The following is a 19,003-nucleotide window of genomic DNA, read 5'->3' on the forward strand; positions in this document are numbered from 1 at the left end:
CCCTTCACATGACTTACTGAGCACAACTGGGATGAGACCCTACTAAATAATATTGAGTGAATAAGCAACCTTTAATGAAATACTGAGCACAGCTCCCACAAGTGGTGTCACCTTCCAGCACACTCCGAGCCTGAGACGTTGCCCACATCATCGCTGTCAGGCTGGGTTGTTATTGGGTTGTTATTTCCAACACCTGTGGAAAAAAACTCCCATAATTTAGAGTTGGTGGGTACGATTATTATGACAGACTTTATCCTGCTAAATGACTGTCAAATTTAGTAATCATAGAGCTGTGCGTGTGTTTTCTCTGCATAATTAAACACAAACTATTAAACACAAACTATTATGCTCTGTCTACCTTTTCCAACTAAACTACAGAGCTAACTAAAAGCCTGCTATTACTCTTCATACTTGCAATACTTCTGCTGAAATCAGTACTTTGATGTGGAATGAATACAGTGATTGTGGAATCGTTCCTAATGTCATATTTTTAATCTCATTTACATATATTTTAATCAGCATAAACATTTCAGAATTAAAATTATGTACATATCTAATGCAGAACATTAAATATATGTCTGTAAATAATAAATAAAGCTTAAAATGACAAAAATAACTTTTTGTTACATATAATTTTCTCTTTATTAATATCGATTCTGCTTTAATTACCGCTTCTACAATACTAATGGCTTCCTCTTCAGTTTTCTTTTTTCAATTAAAAAAAATGTGGCTTCTGTCTTGTCATTTTCTACAGTTAAAAATATTTAAGTTTATAATACTTCAGCACCCACTCTGCCTTTTCCCTCAGTACTTGCTCACTCATGAAGTAGGTGATATCAGAGCTACTAGATCAGATATGGTGTATCAGATAACACAAATACTTAAATACAGATGTCACTTGAGGTCCAGATCTATAAAAATACTTATGAAAATAAAAGGAACTTGTAAATCATAGAGAAACTGAGAATAAGGGGCATGAAAATGTTGTCTTATATTTTTTCCCATGTTAAGAAAAAAGACCCATTTTTAATTACATTGTTCTTAATACTTAATACTTTACACTCATAACACGCCTTGGTTAAAGGCAGTATTAAGCGCTTTGGGGGCGGTGGGGGCCCGGCAAGATGGCGGCGGCGCGGGGGCGCGCGCGGCCGTTGGGCGCGGCCCGTCGCGCGGCGGCCGCACGCGGCGCCCCAGGGGCTTCCCGCGCAGGCGCCGCGTCACGTGCGCGCGCCCCGCCCGCCCCCGCCGCGCCGGCCGTGACGCAACGCGGCGCATCTACGGCGCGCCACTGGTGACCAAGCTCCTCGCGGGCGGAGGCGGACGGCTCCCCCCGCCGGTAAGCGCGGCCCGCCGGGACGCGGCTCTTCGCGCGCGCCGCGCGGCGGCCGAGGTGGCGCGGCGGCCTCCGCGCCGCCGGGCGCCGCTCTGGGGGGCGGCGCGCGCGCTCGGCCTGCGCCCGCGCCCGCGCCTTCCCCGGGGCTTTTTGGGCCTCTCTGCTGCCGTCGTTTTCTTTTTTTTTCCGCTCGTGCTGGGCGGGTGGCCAGTGGCACTCTCGGCGGCCAATGGGGTGCCTTGTCCCGCCTCCACCGGCCGCTGAATGGCTGGGCCTTCGAAGGCGGGAAGCGCGTCCCGCGCGACGATTGGCCAACCGCGCGGCCGGCCCTCCCCGCTCCGCCACGGGCGGGCGGGGAGAAAGGAAGTGGCCATGGCGGCGGCGGGAGCTGCGGGCGTCGCGGGCGGCCGGGCCGGGGGAAGGGAGGGAGAGAGCGCGGCGGTGGCGGCGGCGGAGACTGCGCTCTGCCGGGGGCAGGCGCCCTCCCGTCCCGGGACCGCCGCGCATGCGCGGGAGGGACGGGCGGCGGGGCCGCCGCGCCGCGCTCGCCGTGGGCAGGCACGGAGGGGAAGCGGGCGGCGCGGCGCCGTGGCGTCACCCGGCGCGCGACGTCATCGCCCTGCGCCGCCGCGCGCCAACGGCACGGGAGCTAGTGCGCGTCAGCGGCGGGAGCGCGCGGCGTGTGCGCAGGCGCCGTGGGGCCGCGCGGCTCCGCAGCAGCGTCGCCTTGTGCGTGTTTGCTCTTATTGATTTATTTTTTCCTTCTCCCTTCCCCAAAGATCGCGTTAGTGTAAGCGGGAGTGGAAACGCGTGCTGTTGGGAGCATGCGCTGTGCAGGGAAGCAGCGCTTCCGAGTAACAGATACACGTGCGGCCGTTTTCACTCTGCTTAGACCATCCGACAAACCGGTCTCTTGAGTCCTGATGGCTTAATAATGTCGCACTGTGGTTTTCAACCCCTGCCCTGTGACTTTCAGAGCCCGGCAGAGTGGGGTGAGAAAAGCAAATTGGCAAGAATCCCTCTGTCACTCCTTAATACAGCTGCAAAGCGGTGCGTGTCCTTGCCAGAACCTTCTGTAGCTGAATGAGGCAAGTGGTTGTAGCGGCCTTTCAGGGAAAAGATGGTAACTTGGTTAGTGTAACTCATGGTGACGAGCTTCCCAGTGCACCTCCACCCAACTGCTGGGGCCTCTCAACCACATCGTTCAGTTTACAGTCCAGTGATAATAAACAAGGAAAGGGAAAAAGCAATGAAGTTGTGAGCTGCACACTGGGTTATTGGTGATATCAAATTTCACATACTCATTGCTTTTAGGCTTCCCCCGCCACCTTTGAGAAGTTGCCTTGATGTAAAACTGTAAGGCCTAGAGCTTTTCATGTATTTTTCGTACTAAGCATGATGGTAGCAGCTAGGGAGTAGTAAATGATGGGATCCCCGCACTGCAAGGTGTTGGGAGCAAGAGTGATTTGCAGGTGGTGCAAAACAATAACAGACATGGCATAACATTTAAGCAGTGTATGTAACTTGCCCGATTCTTACTTAAATAATTTCAAGATGTGGCCTGTACAGACCAAGAATTTTCTAATCCTGTATCAGAACTGGAGTAACTGTTTTTGTATGATGCTGGAGCTTTGCGTGCTGGGGTCTATATTTTCCCCAGGTCTCAGCTCTGCATGAAAGATGAAGACAATTAGGGGCTTTGGTTTGCTGTCTCCTAGGCTGTACACAGCAAGGGACGTTCATCACAGATGTATCGATACAGTCACTCCACCCTTATTTCATATATTTTTTTTCACATGGACATATAATCAGATTGCAGCTTTTATGTATAATATACGGAGCCTGGCAGTAATTGTATAATCCATACATTTAAAAAGAAATGTCAAATACACCAGTGTGACAGCACATTGATGGAGTGTGACTTTTTCAGGATGTTCAAACATGTCAGTTTTATTAATATTTTGCGAAACGTAATTCAGATGACCCAAGCTAAAACAGCCAATCCTTTACTATCTTTCTTCTGTAGGAAATACTGTATGTTAATAGTATCAATAATTTCTGGTTTATTTACATGAAACTTTTCTGTGTTGGAAACTTCCTAAAACGTAAGTTTGTGGTCTCCTTTCATAGGAAAAAATACTATTTGGAGAAAGAATATGCACAAGATAGATTTCACTCAGAATATTTCATTAAAAGCTTCCATAATGAAGAGCAGCATTTTTGTATTGGAATGTCCTGCTTTAAGAAGAGGAGAAAGAAGAAGCTTTCTTTTAATTATTACTTAATCTTTTGAAAACGTAGTGTTTTTGTGCACGAGATAAAGTTTCTGGACAAATCAATACATGGAAAAAAAATGCCCAAACTGAGAGTGCTGAGCACTCTAAATTTCCTAATATGATTTAAGATTTTTTTTTTTTTTGGGTAAGAAAGGTGGCGTTGGATGAACCATCACTCCAAGAAAGGTTGAGTTATGTCAGGCGTAGCCGTCGTTGCTGCAAGTGCCGTGTTGCAGGGGTGCGCGTTGCAGTTGGCCGACGCTCACCCGTGAGGCCCATCGCGGAGCAGGGGGTGCCTCGCTGGGCTGTGTGTGTCGCCCCGCGAGGAGCAGAGCGGCCGCCTCGCGGCACCGCGCGGCAGCTCCGCGCTCGTGGGGACGTCCTGGTCGCCCTGCAGCAGAAGGGCCCCACGGCTCCCGCGGCGGCACAGCTTGCATGGAGCGCTGGCTCGGCGCCTCTGCGGAGGGAGCCAAGCCAAGGCACCACGAAACGAGGAGCCTGTAGCCACATGTGATGTTCAGTGCTACTGGGAGACACGGCGTTGAGCCTGGTGTCTTTGGGAGAGCAAGTTAGGAGTAGAACTTCAAAGGGGGTTGCTTAGCAAACCTTCAAGTCTGGTTTGGGCAAGATCTGTGAGATTTCATGTGAGATCTTTCTGGTTCTGTCTGTGTTTGCAATGAACTTTCTTACACCACTAAATACCCTTCTGAAAGGTTAGCTATCTACGCTGTTTTGTTTTCCAAACCTGTCACTTTTTATGCCTGTGCGAAGGTGATAATTTGAAGTATTTATTAACCTATGTGTATGAAACCAGTGAAGAAACAAAACGTGTGAAGACGTTGTCAGCTCTGGTTTATTGCTGGAGAAATTCCAGAGGCTTCCTTTGCTTTGTGGGAAGAAGTTGAGTATTTAAAATAATGGAGCTATACCCATCCTTCTGCTCTGAAGCTACCGTTTCTGGTGATGGGGTTTGCAGCTGGTGCAGTTCCTGCATCTGCTAGAGAAGTTCTGTAGATAATGAGAAGTGTATAGCCCGTTCTGTCCCTCTGTGTTAAATGCATGGGAAGGGGAGGCTCTTAATTTCATGTAATTCTAGTTCTTTAACACATCATGACCAGGTTGCATCTACATCTTTAGACTGAACTGAAGCCTGGTTACCTTCTTTCCTCCACAGAAAATGGAAGATTGCCAGTAAATGCGAGCGAATTCACACATCGATTTGCAGAGAATAATCCTATTGCCATTTAGAAAAAGCAGGGGTGATGTTTCAAAAGTAAATTGTGTATTTGCGTGACTTATGACTGCCTTCCAGTCCTGCATTAACAGTTGTTGATGTTTTTTTTTTAGCTGTTTGTTCTACACCAAGCCGAGCTTTTATCTATGTAGTCTGGCCTACTACTGAATTACTGCCTATAACTGTATGGGTTATATTCATCCCATAGGAGGCTGCAAATGGCTTTGGTTTGCTTGTTTAGAGGCATGCATTTTAATTGCCTCTGTCTTCCTAAGTCTAAAAATCCAAGTTTGTGTGTGTGGCACATGCAGTGGCCAAGGAGGGCCTCCTCCAGAGTACTAAGGGCAGGTAGTATTTAACTCTGAGTCAGACAAAAACACTTCTGGATGCTTTTCTAGCCTGGTATTTCTTTGTTAGCATTATAGTTAAGAAGAAAGTTCCTTGTTGTGGTTGGCCACCATCTATGATTGTTATTGCAAAAGAACATCTCAAAATATAGGTGCAAAAAAAGTGCAGTGAATTTTAACAGTCATCAATTTTTATAGAAATCTTTTTTTTCACGTGACATTTTTATTTCAGGATCTATATAGAAATGTGGTATAAAATATTTTTGTATATATAATAAAGGTTTGAAAAACATTGAGGCCTTTAGAAGAATTCTAATTAAAGAAACTCTTCTTATTTTGATTGCCTTAAAAGCTGTAATATCTGTTTTTGGCTTTCGTGGTGTGTGTGATTTCTCCTTTAAGATGGGCTTTTGCACCTGAGCTTTCTCTGGGAGCTTTCATGGCCTGCCCCCCTCTTTGTGTATGAGTTAGTGCTTGGGTTGGTTTCTTTGCTTTTTGGTGAGTCAGGGACAAGCCTACATTTGCCCTAAGTGTGTGAGGCGCAGTTCAGGCTTGATGTTAAGTATTTTAAGATTTTTTTTTGGAAGGAAGCATGCCTGCTTTGCCCATAAAGATGGTCTGTAGCACGCCGGCCTCTGCCATATGTTCGAAGGAGAGTGTGAGCCGGGACGGCTGGGCTGCCTTGGGAGCCCTCCTGCTGGGTGCTCCCTGGGGCCTCTGCTCCTTTTGGGCTTGTTTGATGCCTCTAGGAATTATTTTATCAAATACAGTGTGTGTCTGCATCAGCTGAGCAGCGCCTGCAGCCAGCCCAGAGCTAGCTGAAAGGTGCCGGGTTCACTGCACGTGGTCTACCCGTGCACATAGATCCCATGCTGTGCACTAAGCAAGGGCTGCCTGTTGCATGCCTGGCTTCCGATGAATGTTGCAGTAGTACATCAGACTCAAGATGAGTTATCCCCAATGCTTGGGAAAAGGATTCCAAATTAATGAAATTAATTAAAGAAAGTATTATGTCTCCTCTCCTAATTTCTTGCACCTTCTGCATGGGGTTTGGGACTCTGGAGGTGCAGAAAGTACAGGAAAAAACGGTGCTTGTGTTTTCCATTACATTTTTGTTCTTCGTCCTGTTTTAAATTTCTATGATCTGTGATTCTTGTGAAAACATTGGTAAAATGAAAGCTGTTTCTTTTCATGCTGCCCATGTGAGGCAAATCTTGCCCAATTGTCCTTATTTCCTTAAAGGAATTATTGAAAAAATGAAATCCAAAGCATCCATAAGCTGTAGCTTGTTTGTTTGTTTTGGCAGTAACAGAATAAAGTGCAATGAATACTAGAAATTACTAGTTTAGTATGTGTGTCCTTTACAGGGCACAGTTTGATTGTTACAAGTCAGAGATATTTTTTTTTTTGGATTGAATCCAGTGCTAGCATAATATCTAAGTTCAAAGATGCAGTGCATAAAAATGTTTTATGGATGTTGTCTTCAAAATCTGCCAACTTCTCTATTGTTTTCAGCATTTCTTGTGCAACAATGGAATGATTTGCATTGCATTTGTGCTCTTTCTTCTTGTTGTTCAAATTTTCATTTTAAATTATTTACAAGTCTGAGGCTTGAAGATGAGAGCCTAATGAATGCTTTTAAAAATAAACCCTCTGTTTAAACGTGTTATGCTTTGTGTTTTGAATTTATAACGCAAGATTTAATGAATAGTTTCCTAGTTACTCTCATCTTAGAATTTATGAACTGTCCTATTTTCCATTTTTACCTATACAATAGAAAGATAATTCTTGTTTACCTTAAATGAACTATTCTTGTTATCAAGCTTAAAATACCAATTAGGGCTAATATAGAAATAAATACAATGTCAAACCTTTTAGCAGTTCCCAATCCAATTTACTTTTGGGGCCATTTTCCAAATGGATTCCTTGCGGGAATCCAGACTGCTGTGTTTTGCTATCTCAAGAACATACCAAGTTAATAGAATTTATTTAGGAAAAAACAGTGGCCTGTAGGCGCCTTCCTCACAGGAAGCAATTTCCTATGTTGGTGGAATTCCAGTGCGGGTGCCCAGCTAGTGCTTGTCCTTGTTGCAAGGCTTTTGCCTAGTTGACTTTGTTTAAAAAACATAGTAGGACTAGCAGTGTTTATTTGGAATGTGCATTAATGTAATTTAATCAAGAAGAAAAGAAAACCTGGAACCAGAACTTGATGTTATTTACCTGAATATAAATTGGAATATCTCCATCCAGCTTAAAAGGTTTTTTTTTTTTGATTTGTATCAAAATGACTGAAATCAGAATCTGACACGGGGTTCTGTCTCACAATTTCTGCTTATGAAAAGGAGAAATAAAACCAGATTTTTCTGAGGCCTAAATTTAACCCCCCAAAGTGGTGCCTAGTTTTAGAGCAGAGTTTTGGAAATAGTGTTACTTGTTTTTACTAGGAATTTGTTGGTAGAGACTATATGAAAATGCATTCTTTTCAGTCACTCGTGATTAGACTTTAATTCCCAAAGCGACAGACTTGTGAATTTACTTGAGAGCCATCCCCAAACTAGGTAGCTGGAAAACTGCAGGCAAGTGCTTTATTTCCCTAGTTCGTGTGCGCATCATGCAGCCGGGTGCGCTGCCCAGTCTCCTCCCTGCTTTTCTCAGGTGCTGCTGGTGCCCTTGCAGTGTGTTTTGGGGTACAGTGTGGAATAATCTTTCTGTCAGAGAAGCTTTATGCTTTGCATGCAACGGGTGTATCACCAGGTGGGTTTCTTTTACGAGGAAGAGGCACATAGGTGGAAGTGTTACAGCAGACCAACAAATGCAGATGGGAAAGGAGGCAAACTTTCAGGCACCCAGGCCTTTATCCAAGTCTGTTTCTGATAGCAAGAAACTTAAATTATACTTGAAATGCAAAAAAAAAAAAAAAAAAACCCCACTTCTGTATTTATATTTAAGTGTTTCTTGGGGGTATGGAAATGCAAGGAGTGTGACTCATTTTGGGGTCAAATAATACTTCACTTTCGCATTTGTTGCAAGTAGTCATAGCTTAGTAGATCTGTAATTATGGAATTTTGGATGAAATCTAACCTGACACGTCTGAAAGAGAGAGATAGAGAGGGTGATATATTCACAGAAATAAAACTGCAGATGGATTTTTTTTTAAATATAAAACAAGATGTTCTTGGAGTGTTAGAATTGTCTAAACCATCAGAATTGCCAAGCATAAATAATTACATAATTTCACACTTTCCTGTGGAGTCAGACCCTGATTAAGAAGTTGACAGCCCGAGAGAGTCCGCTCTTTGACAGTGATGTCTGTATTTCCTAAATTTGTATAAACTGAATCTTGGAAAACAGACTGAGGTTTAAACAATTTACTTTGAATGAGAGCCCTCACTGACAAATGAAGTATATTCTTTTCTTAGGGTTTGAAAACTTTAAATGCTTAGATATTTCAGCTTTTCCCCTTTCAGGTAGCACATATTTTGCTGATTCCAGGTCTTCTCACTGTTTTGGTCCTTTCTGTCTGTCAGTATGTTTGATGTTTGTATTTCTTTTTTTATTCCTTCTTCCTTGCTGTGCTTTTCTTCTTCCTTTTCTTAAACAAATAGATGATATGGTAATATGAGCTCTAATAGGAAAAAGGCGTTGTTTAGCTCAGTTGGGGTACCACTAATCCAGTCACCAAATGTAACCATAACACAGCATGCATTTTAATTATTAAATATAATGGAAACTCTGCATTTTAAATCTAGAGCTGTAAACCACTTGTTTGAAAATGCACAGTTCAGCACTATGATTTTTAGCATATAGTGAATTACAGGGCAGTATTCTTTGATCAGTTAGTTGAAGATCAGTAGCACTTAGTGCCTGGGTTAATTTTGAGAATACAAATAGGAGTCACTGCAGGTCAAAGTGAAGTTCAGTCCAGTTTATTTTTAATCATTTAGTAGGCTGGTTGGATAAAGCAATGTAGAAATTACATAGATAATATAGAAATTCCAATCATGCTGAATAAGGATAACTTAAAGGAAAATGTTCCAGACTAATCCTCAAATTACTTTACTTGATAATTTAATTTTATAATCCCCTCAAATGCTTTGTAATTAAATGCCACCTTTTTGAAGGTTTTCTTTTATACATTTATTTTTTAAGGTTCCACAAAGTGATCCTAAGACACTTATGGTGTCTGTTTACTGAATAAGACCTTAAGGGCAGAGCAGTTGTTTTGTGTCTGCTCATGTCAAGTCAATACTTGTATTTTTTTTTTTTCCTACAGAAATGAGATTAGTTACTTGATGTTCTAAGGGACTGTGTAAGGTGGTTGCTTTCACTCTTTTCTTTTCCTCTCATATATTTACTGTTTGTAAGAGACAAGTATCTCATTTAGCACTCTGGACTCCGCTTTGTGACCCAGACATTTAAAGCTTGGCATTGAAATGCTCAGTAGCGCTAGTGGATGTAGGCTTAAGTCATTTGGGACTAACGAATTTTGGAGATGGAGTCCTGACTTTTGTTCCAGAGTAGCACCCTAACTGCTAAAACATTTTCATTATCTAGCTCATCCTTCATTTTTCCTTTATCTTTTTCCTTTAGTGAATCTGTCATAAATGCCATAAATTGATAACTGATTTTATGGTTACAGCTCTTACTGTCAAGTCTGATTGTTTTAAGGATACCCTTGTCACTGAACACCAACTTTCTCGGTCTTTCTCTTGCTACTCGGTGTTCATCTGTATCGCTGATTGAATTAGGATATCCAGCCAGGTTTTAGCCATGTCCATTAGACGCTTAAAATGTGTACTTTGTAGTTTTTTTTTTTTTTTTTTGGCTCGTGTACCTTCTTATGAGTGTGTGGCAGGAGGCTTTGTAGCTAATACCTTTCTATTACCTTTTTTTTTTTCTTTTTACATATCCCAGAAATATTCTTTCTTCTATGTTCATATGCCTTGAATTTAGTTCATAAAGCGTCTTCACTTCTTAGCTATTACTGAAATTTACCTAATTATCCCTGCCTATTTAATCTTTGGATTTCCTTTCCTTTAATGTGGAAGGATAGGTTGAGCCTGTCCTTCCAATGCCAGAGTTTTTCATCTCTTTGCTCAAGTTGCCGGTTATAGGATGCAAAAGAAATCAACCTGGGTTAATAATTTTTATTTCCGGTTCTTTGCAGTTTTCCTTTTGGCAGAGGAAAAAATAGACATTACTTGTGTCTACATGAATTACAATATGACAGATTTTTTTCTTAGAAGCACCATAAATTCCATGTTGGGTAAAATCATCACAGTAATCAAGGAAGGAGCAGGAGCCCAATTGGTGGGTAATGGAGTTGGTTCCTGGTTTTGCCTGTTCTCTATACATTTTCCTCCTACAGGTAGGGATTGCAAGCATTGATAGAAATATACTGGTCTTTTCCTTTTTAAGTTTTCAGCCTTAATGATGTTTTTTATTATTCATGTGTTACATTAAAAAAAAAGTACATGTAAAATCATAGAGATACAAAGTATGAATTCAGCCTAGAACAAGATTAAACATAGAAAGTTTTATCAAGAGAGCATTGGCATCAAGTTTCCTGAAGTCTTTCCTACAAAACGCCGCCTTTGGAGCTCTAAACCGAAGGGATGGGTGACAGCTCCTTGCATTAGCCCCACAGACCACAGGCAGAGCACTGCTGCGGCAGAGCCTTTTCTGATGGAAGAAATTTAAATTATGGGCCCTGACAAGGGCTAATTGAATGAGCAGGGCGGCTTTACCAGCGGCAGCCGTGACCATCCCTGAGCTTGAAATCTCTGGCAGCCTCCCCTGTGGCTGCAGCTGATCATGTAGCGTGGCTGCTTCGGAGCCTACCCGCCTGGGCAAGTAACCGGCTCCACGGGGGACCCAAACCGGAGCTTTGCTCCCTGTTGCTGCTTTCTAGTCCTTGCAGACCTTAAAACAGGGGGTCTTGAAAACGCAGGTACAGGGTGCTCCTGTGCTTTTTGCTGTGATCAAGGAGAAAGCCAAATATAACATATTGATAGGTAAAAATACCCTATGTTGAAGCCCAGCTATTAAGGTCATGATCGTTTGTCTTTTTGTTGCCTTATTTTCTGCTTTGTCTTGGAACCTGCCTTCCGGTGAATTATTATTATTATTTTTTTTTGCTTTAATTACTGTTTTTCATGCTATATTAAATAAAGATGTTTTAATACCCTTTAATCCTTTAGTATTCCATCAAATTGGAACGCTTTTTTTGTCTGCCTCTTGGTCAGGGGTGGCAGTTGGGATGGCGGCTGGGGGTGGCAGTTGGCGCCTCGCCCGCCTCCTCACACCTCTGTGGAGGCTCACACCAGGCGGCTGCTCCCTGCGTGGAGTTGCCCCCGTCCTGGCTTCCCTGGGCCATATCCCCAGCTCGTGGCCGCCCCTCGAGAGCGTCGCCATGGGAAGGGCGCAGGCCGGGTCACGGGCACCGACCCTGCAGCCCTTGTGTCCCGTGCCAGGGCCCAGCACTGACGCCATTTTGCCTGAGCCCTTCTTCGTCTTACCTCCCGTTCCTCTTGCCTTCCTCCCAGAGCAGATTTATTTATTTATTTGTTTGGTAATTTCTGAAAGGAAAAGTATACGAACTCTCAAGTATGAAGTGAACTTTTACAGCTGAGTTATAAATCCCCCAAACTAAGGAGTTTATAATGGAAATGGCTTCTGGGCAGTGGGGGAGTGGAGGTGGGGGAAAAGAAAGGGGTGTTATAATACGTACGTAACCTTTTTTTTTCCTCCTCTTTAATGAATAGACCGTTTAGACTAAATTAAGTAAGGGGTATAAATTCTGTTGTTTCAGTTTTTAATATTTCATGGCTGATTTTATAGATAAAAACTACATTTAACAATAAATATGAAGAAGAATTTATACAGCCTGTTCTAGTTTGATATGGAACAGCAAATCCCATTTCTCTGTAGCTGTAAAGAAAATTCATTATAATGTCTTTGGTTGTAAGAGATGTCTTCATTGTGATTAGTTACACTGATAATAAAACAACCTTTTTACAAATGGCACAAGATACATGGGATCTCATGTGCCTGCGTTTAATAGCATTGAATTTGTGCGTTTCCTACCTTTATTCTGGAGTCTTTTTTTTTTCTTTTTTTTTAATTGGGCACTTTTAAAATCTTCAAGTTATTAAGCAGAGCCTAATATAGCTTAATTTTTCTTTTCAAATGTTCTCGAAAAAGCGTTATTAATGTAGCTAATCATTCTTGACTTCTCTAAATAAAAAAGCTAATTTTAATTGCACGAATGTGTTTTAATGCCATTTTGTTCACTTGTGAATAGCAGATTGTGGAGATAAAATTTTATTATCTGTCTTTACTTTCTGGATTATTTTTAAGCGACTAAAGAAATTTCTTGAAATTCTGGCAAATGGCCTGTTCCCAGTGACTTCACTTGCATGCAAACATTTTTGGGTATTGCTCCTGATATTTAAAACGCAGATATTTGCACTAGCATGCCTGCGTAGCAGTTAAGGGTCCAAATGTAGGCTTTTTTGGGGAGGAATTCATTGCTATTAAAGGAGTGTTTTTTCTCTATTATTCTTTTGTAGGTGCCTCTGAGAACATTCTGATCTCCTAAGCAGACTAGTGCAATATGATGGAAATATTATCAGATGCTAGGCTCTGGAAAAGTAGTGCATATGCTACAAAAGTAGTAAGCTTAATGTTTGGCTTCACTTTAAAACATGTCTAAACAAAATATTGTTGATCTGTAAGCTTTAGTTTTAGATTCTGTCTTTTTTCATTGTTTGTTACAGCTGAAAAAAAGAAGTCCTGTAGCACTTAAAAGCATTTTTTTTTTTCCGGAATGAATAATAGGAAAGCGACTGTTGATGAAAGAAACACAGGACTAAATGCTCTTTTTACCACTCGAGAGAAAAGCAGCCTTTCCCTATATTCTCTGGTTTGGGAGGCAGCCTGTTCACCCTGCGGGCTGCTCTCTGCTCATACTGCTCCTATTAGAGCAGTCAGGTCGGTTTGTAACTGGGCTGGTGTAGCTCTGCTGCTGAGAGCGGCAAGCCAATGTGCTGCCCCATCCAGAATGAGGAAAAACCTGACTCTGCAGGAAAAGCCTGACTTTGCACACTGCCTATGTTTCCTCGTTATAAGCTGTGACACAGGTAGCCTGTAAAGGGGGACCTTGGGGCCCTTGCTGTGCTTCTGGGGTTTGGCCTGAGTGACAGCCTACTTAGCAGCGTGTCAGTTTTTTCCGAGGGAAATGTTGCACAGCTGTAGCTTTTTATTTTCCTTCAGACTCCACGTACTTGGTATTGTTGCATAATGTTTTCTTTGTTCATTAGAACATTGATCTCCGGAAAGTTTGGAGGATTGATTTTTAACTCAGGGCTTTTCAGGGAATTAGTAGTATTTTTAGCAATAACGCTCTCCTAACACATTCCCAGGAGAGAGAGAGTAATGTATAGAGGAAATTTAAAGGCAGTGTATGCAAGTTCTCTGACCCAACTCCTGAGAACTCCTTGCAGGGGTAGGATATACCTCAGAATATCAAGAAGAGTTAACACTAGATAAGCAGGTGGCAGAAAACCTTACACACAAGATGCAGCTGTTAGATACTGAGCGACATGAAGCTTTTGCAGATCCTGAAGAAATGGCCTGGTCCTTGGTGCAGCTGCTTTTGACAGTGTCCTGCACAGTTGCACAATTCCGTGAGGAAAAATGAAAATCTGAACTTCCATCCAAGGCCTGGGGCACACATGCAAGCGCAGGAATCCTTCTGAAACCATGTGCACGCCTAAGTGCACTGCTAGTTTCGGAGGACAACACAACTCGGGTACTGATCCAAGTGTGCACAGAGCTTGTTACACTTGTTGAAACAACCAGCTGTGGGGGAAGAGGAGGCTGTGGATGAGCAGTGGCGTTTGAAAAACACGTGGGTTTTGTTCCTAAAGCATCGGTATTGCATGTAGAAATATATCAGTTCTCATTTCTGCGGGTGTGCTTACTGAAGAAACATGTAAAACTTGCATGGGAATTGCTCTTATCCAATGAAATACAGTGAATGGTGACTTCCCTGTATGGGAAGCGGCCACCAGGTGTCATCAGAATGCTTTGATTTTTATTAATTTTCCATTTTGTTTAGAAGTGTGGGGATGCTTTGCATTTTTCCTGGAAACTTTGTTGAGCTACAGATAACCCGAACTGCTTATGCTACGAGTTCATTGAAAAACTCACACAGCAGTTTCTAACTGCAATACTTTAATAGACTACTGATAGGAGAAAAATAGGAAGCACAATAAAGCAGAGAAATGGGACATGTAAACACAAATTATTATATGTGTTCTTTGCTCTAGTCATTTAAAAGATGGGGATAAAGGCAGTAACCTAAATCATGTGGGCCAACTTTGTATTAGCAGAATGTCATTGCAAAACAACAAGCAAGGCAATTAAGGTGTGTAGTCAGAAAATACTAATATTTGAAATAGGTTTCCTTTTCTTTCTACCTGGTTCCATCCTCCTTTCTTTTTAGGCCCTTTTGGCAGTTTTGGTGTCCTAACGTTACGTAGAACTTGTTTGGGGCTTTATTTATTGCTATTTAATTTAGCTGTGAATGTGTTGGCATATTTACAGTAGTTTGGATAATTTAATGTGGTTTGGTTAGGTTCTTCTATATTCACTGAGCTATTGCTCAGAAAATAGCTGGATAACTATCAAGAATTTTCCTTCTATTTGTTTCTTTTTTATTTTATTTTTTTTGATTTCTTTAACTGTATAAGAAATTAAGAGAACATTTCAAGCCAAAAAAAATCCTCCTTAGCAGTTTTTTTATAGTTCATACTCCCTTTCTGCATCTTGGTTCAAGTTATCCAGAAAAATGCTTCTCAGCATGGAGAAGGGACATTTGTTTGCCGGTGCCCTTTCCATCCGTGTTAGCACCAGTACCGCTCCGTGGGTATGCTCCAGCAGCGCTACGAGACAGTTGTAACCCTGGCTCTGGTGAGGGAGACCTCTGGTTGCTTTCCATGCAGAATGGTAGTGTAAAACCTTTTTGTATGCCAAAAAGCTAGAAAAAAAATAATCTCTTCCTGTCTTACAGGTTTCATTTTGTGCAGAAGTTCATGGAAACTAGTAAATCTTGTTGAGTACTAAATTATAGAATAACTTTCTAGGGGAGTAGTATTTTTTAACTTTTTTCGAGTGTCAGCATGCAAGTGTGTTTGTACTTCTCTGCCACATTTCACAGTCCCATGTAGGTAAAACCATCCTACAGCCCATGGTAGGAAAGAGATTCAAACTACACTTACTTTTTTGCTCTTCTCCGAGTCTAACGTTAAAATTGATCAGAATTGCATCTTGCAGAATCACAGAATGGTTGAGCTTGGAAGGGACCTCTTGGGATAATCTAGTCCAACCCTCCTGCTCAAGCAGGAACACTTAGAGCACGGGGCACAGGGTGGCATCTAGGCGGGTTTGGAAGATCTCCAGAGAAGGAGACTCCACAACCTCTCTGGGCAGCCTGTTCCAGGGCTCTGTCACCCTCACAGGAAGGAAGTTCTTCCTCACATGGAGATGGAACTTCCTGTGTTTCAACTTGTACCCATTACCCCCTGTCCTGCAACTGGTCACCGCCAAGAAGAGTTTGGCCCCATCATCTTTACATTCTCCCCATGTAAAATCATGTTATTTTGAGAATTCCCACAGACCAAGTGCCTCCTTAGCACTTGTAGAAATCCTTGAAGTTTCCTTTGTGGACCTGATGAACTATCTAAAGTGTTTGAGTTACACAGTGCTTTTTGTCCATAAAATCAGTATTATGGAAATAGCTTTCCTGAAACTTCAAAAACTTCTTTTGCTTATGTTCCTTATTTTTGCCTATTGTTTTATCTATGTCCCACTCTGATAATAGTCAACATTCTTCATATTTTAAAATTCAAAATAGGAATGCTGTTGAATTTCAGAACATGAAAATTGGGGCGTTATTCAGCACTTTTTAAAAGGGACTAGTGCATTTTTCTTTCATTCTCTGTCTTGGACTAGCATATGGATTCTAACAGCACTTGAACTGCATGTCTACCCACCTCTTTTGTAGAATCTCTCTTCAAAGTCGAGCTGATAAGTGGTCACTGCAACATTTGGCTGATCTGGAAGCAAATGGATATTGAACTGGGGAACCTGGCCTTTTGCTCTTCAGTTTTTCTCCTATCTTGAAAAATATATTCTCTATGACAGGAATTCATCTTTTATTTTGTTATTTTTGCCTTCTTTTTGTCCTTCCCTGCAAGTACTTTCAATGGTTTGGAGGCAGAAGCAAGAAGGGTGCGAGCGATGGACTGTGGGGTCCATTTCCCTATGATACCAGTACAGCCTTTCCTGATTTCTATGACAAAATGGATTTAATGAGTGCAAATTGTCTGAGTTTGTCAACTTGTCATCACTCAAGTGATGACTGTTAGCATGCATTTTATTTTGTTACTGTAATTATTGCAGATGTGTCGGTGTGGTAGCTGCTTTCAAAGTCTCTGAAAGCCGATAGCTTATCTGGAAGTTTCCTCTGGAGTTCCTGGTGCCTAAACACGACGACTGGCTCAGAAAAAGAATATGATCACAGCCACATAGCTTGCTATTCCAACATTCCTACACTACAAGGAACAATACATGTTTGTAATCAAAGGCACCAAATGCTGCTAGAAATAAAGTTGATCTTGGTTCTTTTTGAACCAAGAATATTGCTGTCTTCTGTATTCCATCTATCAAGCAAGCATTAAAGGAAGCCAGCTAACTTCCTAGGGCCCCAAGAAAAGACCTGCAATGTGATTTAGGAAGGATGTTCTGCCCTTGAATATGAGTAGTTGCTTATTTGGCACAAAGGTCTTACATTGAGATGAGTTGTTCACATTCAGTTTTGTGCAGGCTATTTAAGGAGCTCATTAAAATGATCTTGCTTCATTGTGTCTATGATTTCATTGAAAGAATTGATTTGTTTGAAAAGAGGAATTTCTAAGGCAAGAAAGAAAGTCTGTTTTTCATATGTCAAATCTCTTACAAACACTATAGATTGGATTTTGAATACTTGGAGATGGTAATATGCTATCTGAGAAGTACTTTGGAAATTATAATGCCAGGATTAATGTAAAGAATAAAAATGGTAGAAGAATTTCATACCTGTAAATGTATTTTCTTTGGATTCTTCTAAATGCAACCATACCCCTTTCCTTGGAAGAGCTGGCATATGTTCAGAAAGAAAAGTAAATAAATATCTTCTGAGCATTAAGTTAAGAAACTTTGCAGTTCATTACAGGTTTATGGATCATTAATGAATTGCTTGCTCTTCTGATCTTAAATTAAAATTACTACTTTCTAAATTTCATCAGAGGATTAGGGAATGCAAGTCTTAAATTGTAAATCTCAATTGCACATCTATTAGCAAGGAGGAATTCTATACTATTATTTGGACTATCAAGAAAAAATAGAGAAAGCACTCAAGTAGATGTCTTTTTACATGCTGGTATGGTATATGGTGCAGTTCTGTACAAAAGCGTCAGTCATTTGGGGACAGAAGATATTCCTTTGGATGCAATAAAAACATTGGAGGAAATTAAACATTAAAACAGCCTCCATGATTTTGACCATTTCCAAATCCTGATGCATAGAGAAGTGTTAGTGTAATGCTTTCCCTCAATAACTATGCAAATATCCAACTATCCTAAAGAAGTAAAATGTATTTTTACAGTTTTCAAAGCAGAATTATCCGTCCATATGTCTCATCAGCATAGAAGTGTGTACATTCAAATCCTCACCTTATATATGAGGAAACGCATACATTTTCACGTTACAAGTGCATAATGCACAATAATATAAATGCGTAACAAAGCCAAGTAATTGTGCTAAAGATTCTTAGTCGAAGACTTGGCTGATATTGCCAACAGAGTTGCTGAGCTTAGTGTTTTCTACATAGAAATACTCAGGCCACAGCAAGCTGCTTTTTTTCTTTCTTTTTTTTTTTTTTTTTCTCCAAAAGTATTAACAACTATTTTTTTTTTTTTTACAAATAACCTCAAAATGCCTGAAGTAAGGCATGGGTGTTTCCAAGCAAAAGAATTTGTTAACCTAAAGCTAATATGGCAGATTTATTTTTGGTTGTATCCTTTAAAGAACTGTTCAGCTACTCTTGATTTATGTGAACATTAACAAAAGCTTTATGTTCCAAGAAATCAACACACTTTTGTGTTAGAACAGCTTCATTTCGAACATGGTATGAAGAGATAGCCCTCTGACAGAAGCGAGTTTGAAGGGAGGAAGTACTGAAGATCTGGCTGCTGTCTCTTTTGCTTGGGCTTGGTTCCTGGTGGCCTGCTGGGTGGGTAGCATCTCCTGATTTCATTGCAGCAGTCCTAGAGCCTGTACAAATCCGTCCTGATACATTTGTGCAATGTGTGAAGCGGTTGTGTGTTGTTGCACTTCACGTTTTTGTTACTTCTTAGAACTAAACTGGGGTCTTTAGAAGGTGGCGGTAGATGGAAAAGCCCCAGAGCTTGCACTTCACCTGTTTTTTAGACTTATTTATTACTTTAAGAAGTGTCTTCCCCATTTCTACTATTATGTGATTTTACCAGCATTACAGTGTCAGTACAGCTGTGGAACAGCAAACATTTTAATAATTGTTGTCAAAAGTCACACTTTTTGGCAGGACTTATCTTTAGGCATGTGCTTAAGTTGCTATAGCTGCAGAGGGGTTCTTCTTGCATCCAATACACACTTTTGATTATTAGTTGATAAAATTGGATTCCAGATGCAGAGTCTCTGCTACTGGTATAATCCCTATTTCATCCAA

The 19,003-nt window shown here is 41.4% G+C and overlaps 1 protein-coding gene across 1 annotated transcript in view; it reads left to right on the forward strand.

Moving 5' to 3' along the window:
• The first annotated feature begins 1,242 nt into the window (after positions 1 to 1,242).
• The window catches only part of ZNF407 (zinc finger protein 407), a 317,252-nt gene continuing 299,491 nt past the window's right edge, over positions 1,243 to 19,003 (forward strand). The window contains exon 1 of the mRNA XM_088535667.1: positions 1,243 to 1,339. The gene's annotated coding sequence lies outside the window, so the exon portion shown is untranslated. The remainder of the gene's footprint in view (positions 1,340 to 19,003) is intronic.

This window comes from Tinamus guttatus, unplaced genomic scaffold, assembly GCF_059628265.1.
Source record: "Tinamus guttatus ecotype Peru unplaced genomic scaffold, ASM5962826v1 Tinamus_guttatus_pri_ptg000639l, whole genome shotgun sequence".
NCBI classification, from domain to species: domain Eukaryota; kingdom Metazoa; phylum Chordata; class Aves; order Tinamiformes; family Tinamidae; genus Tinamus; species Tinamus guttatus.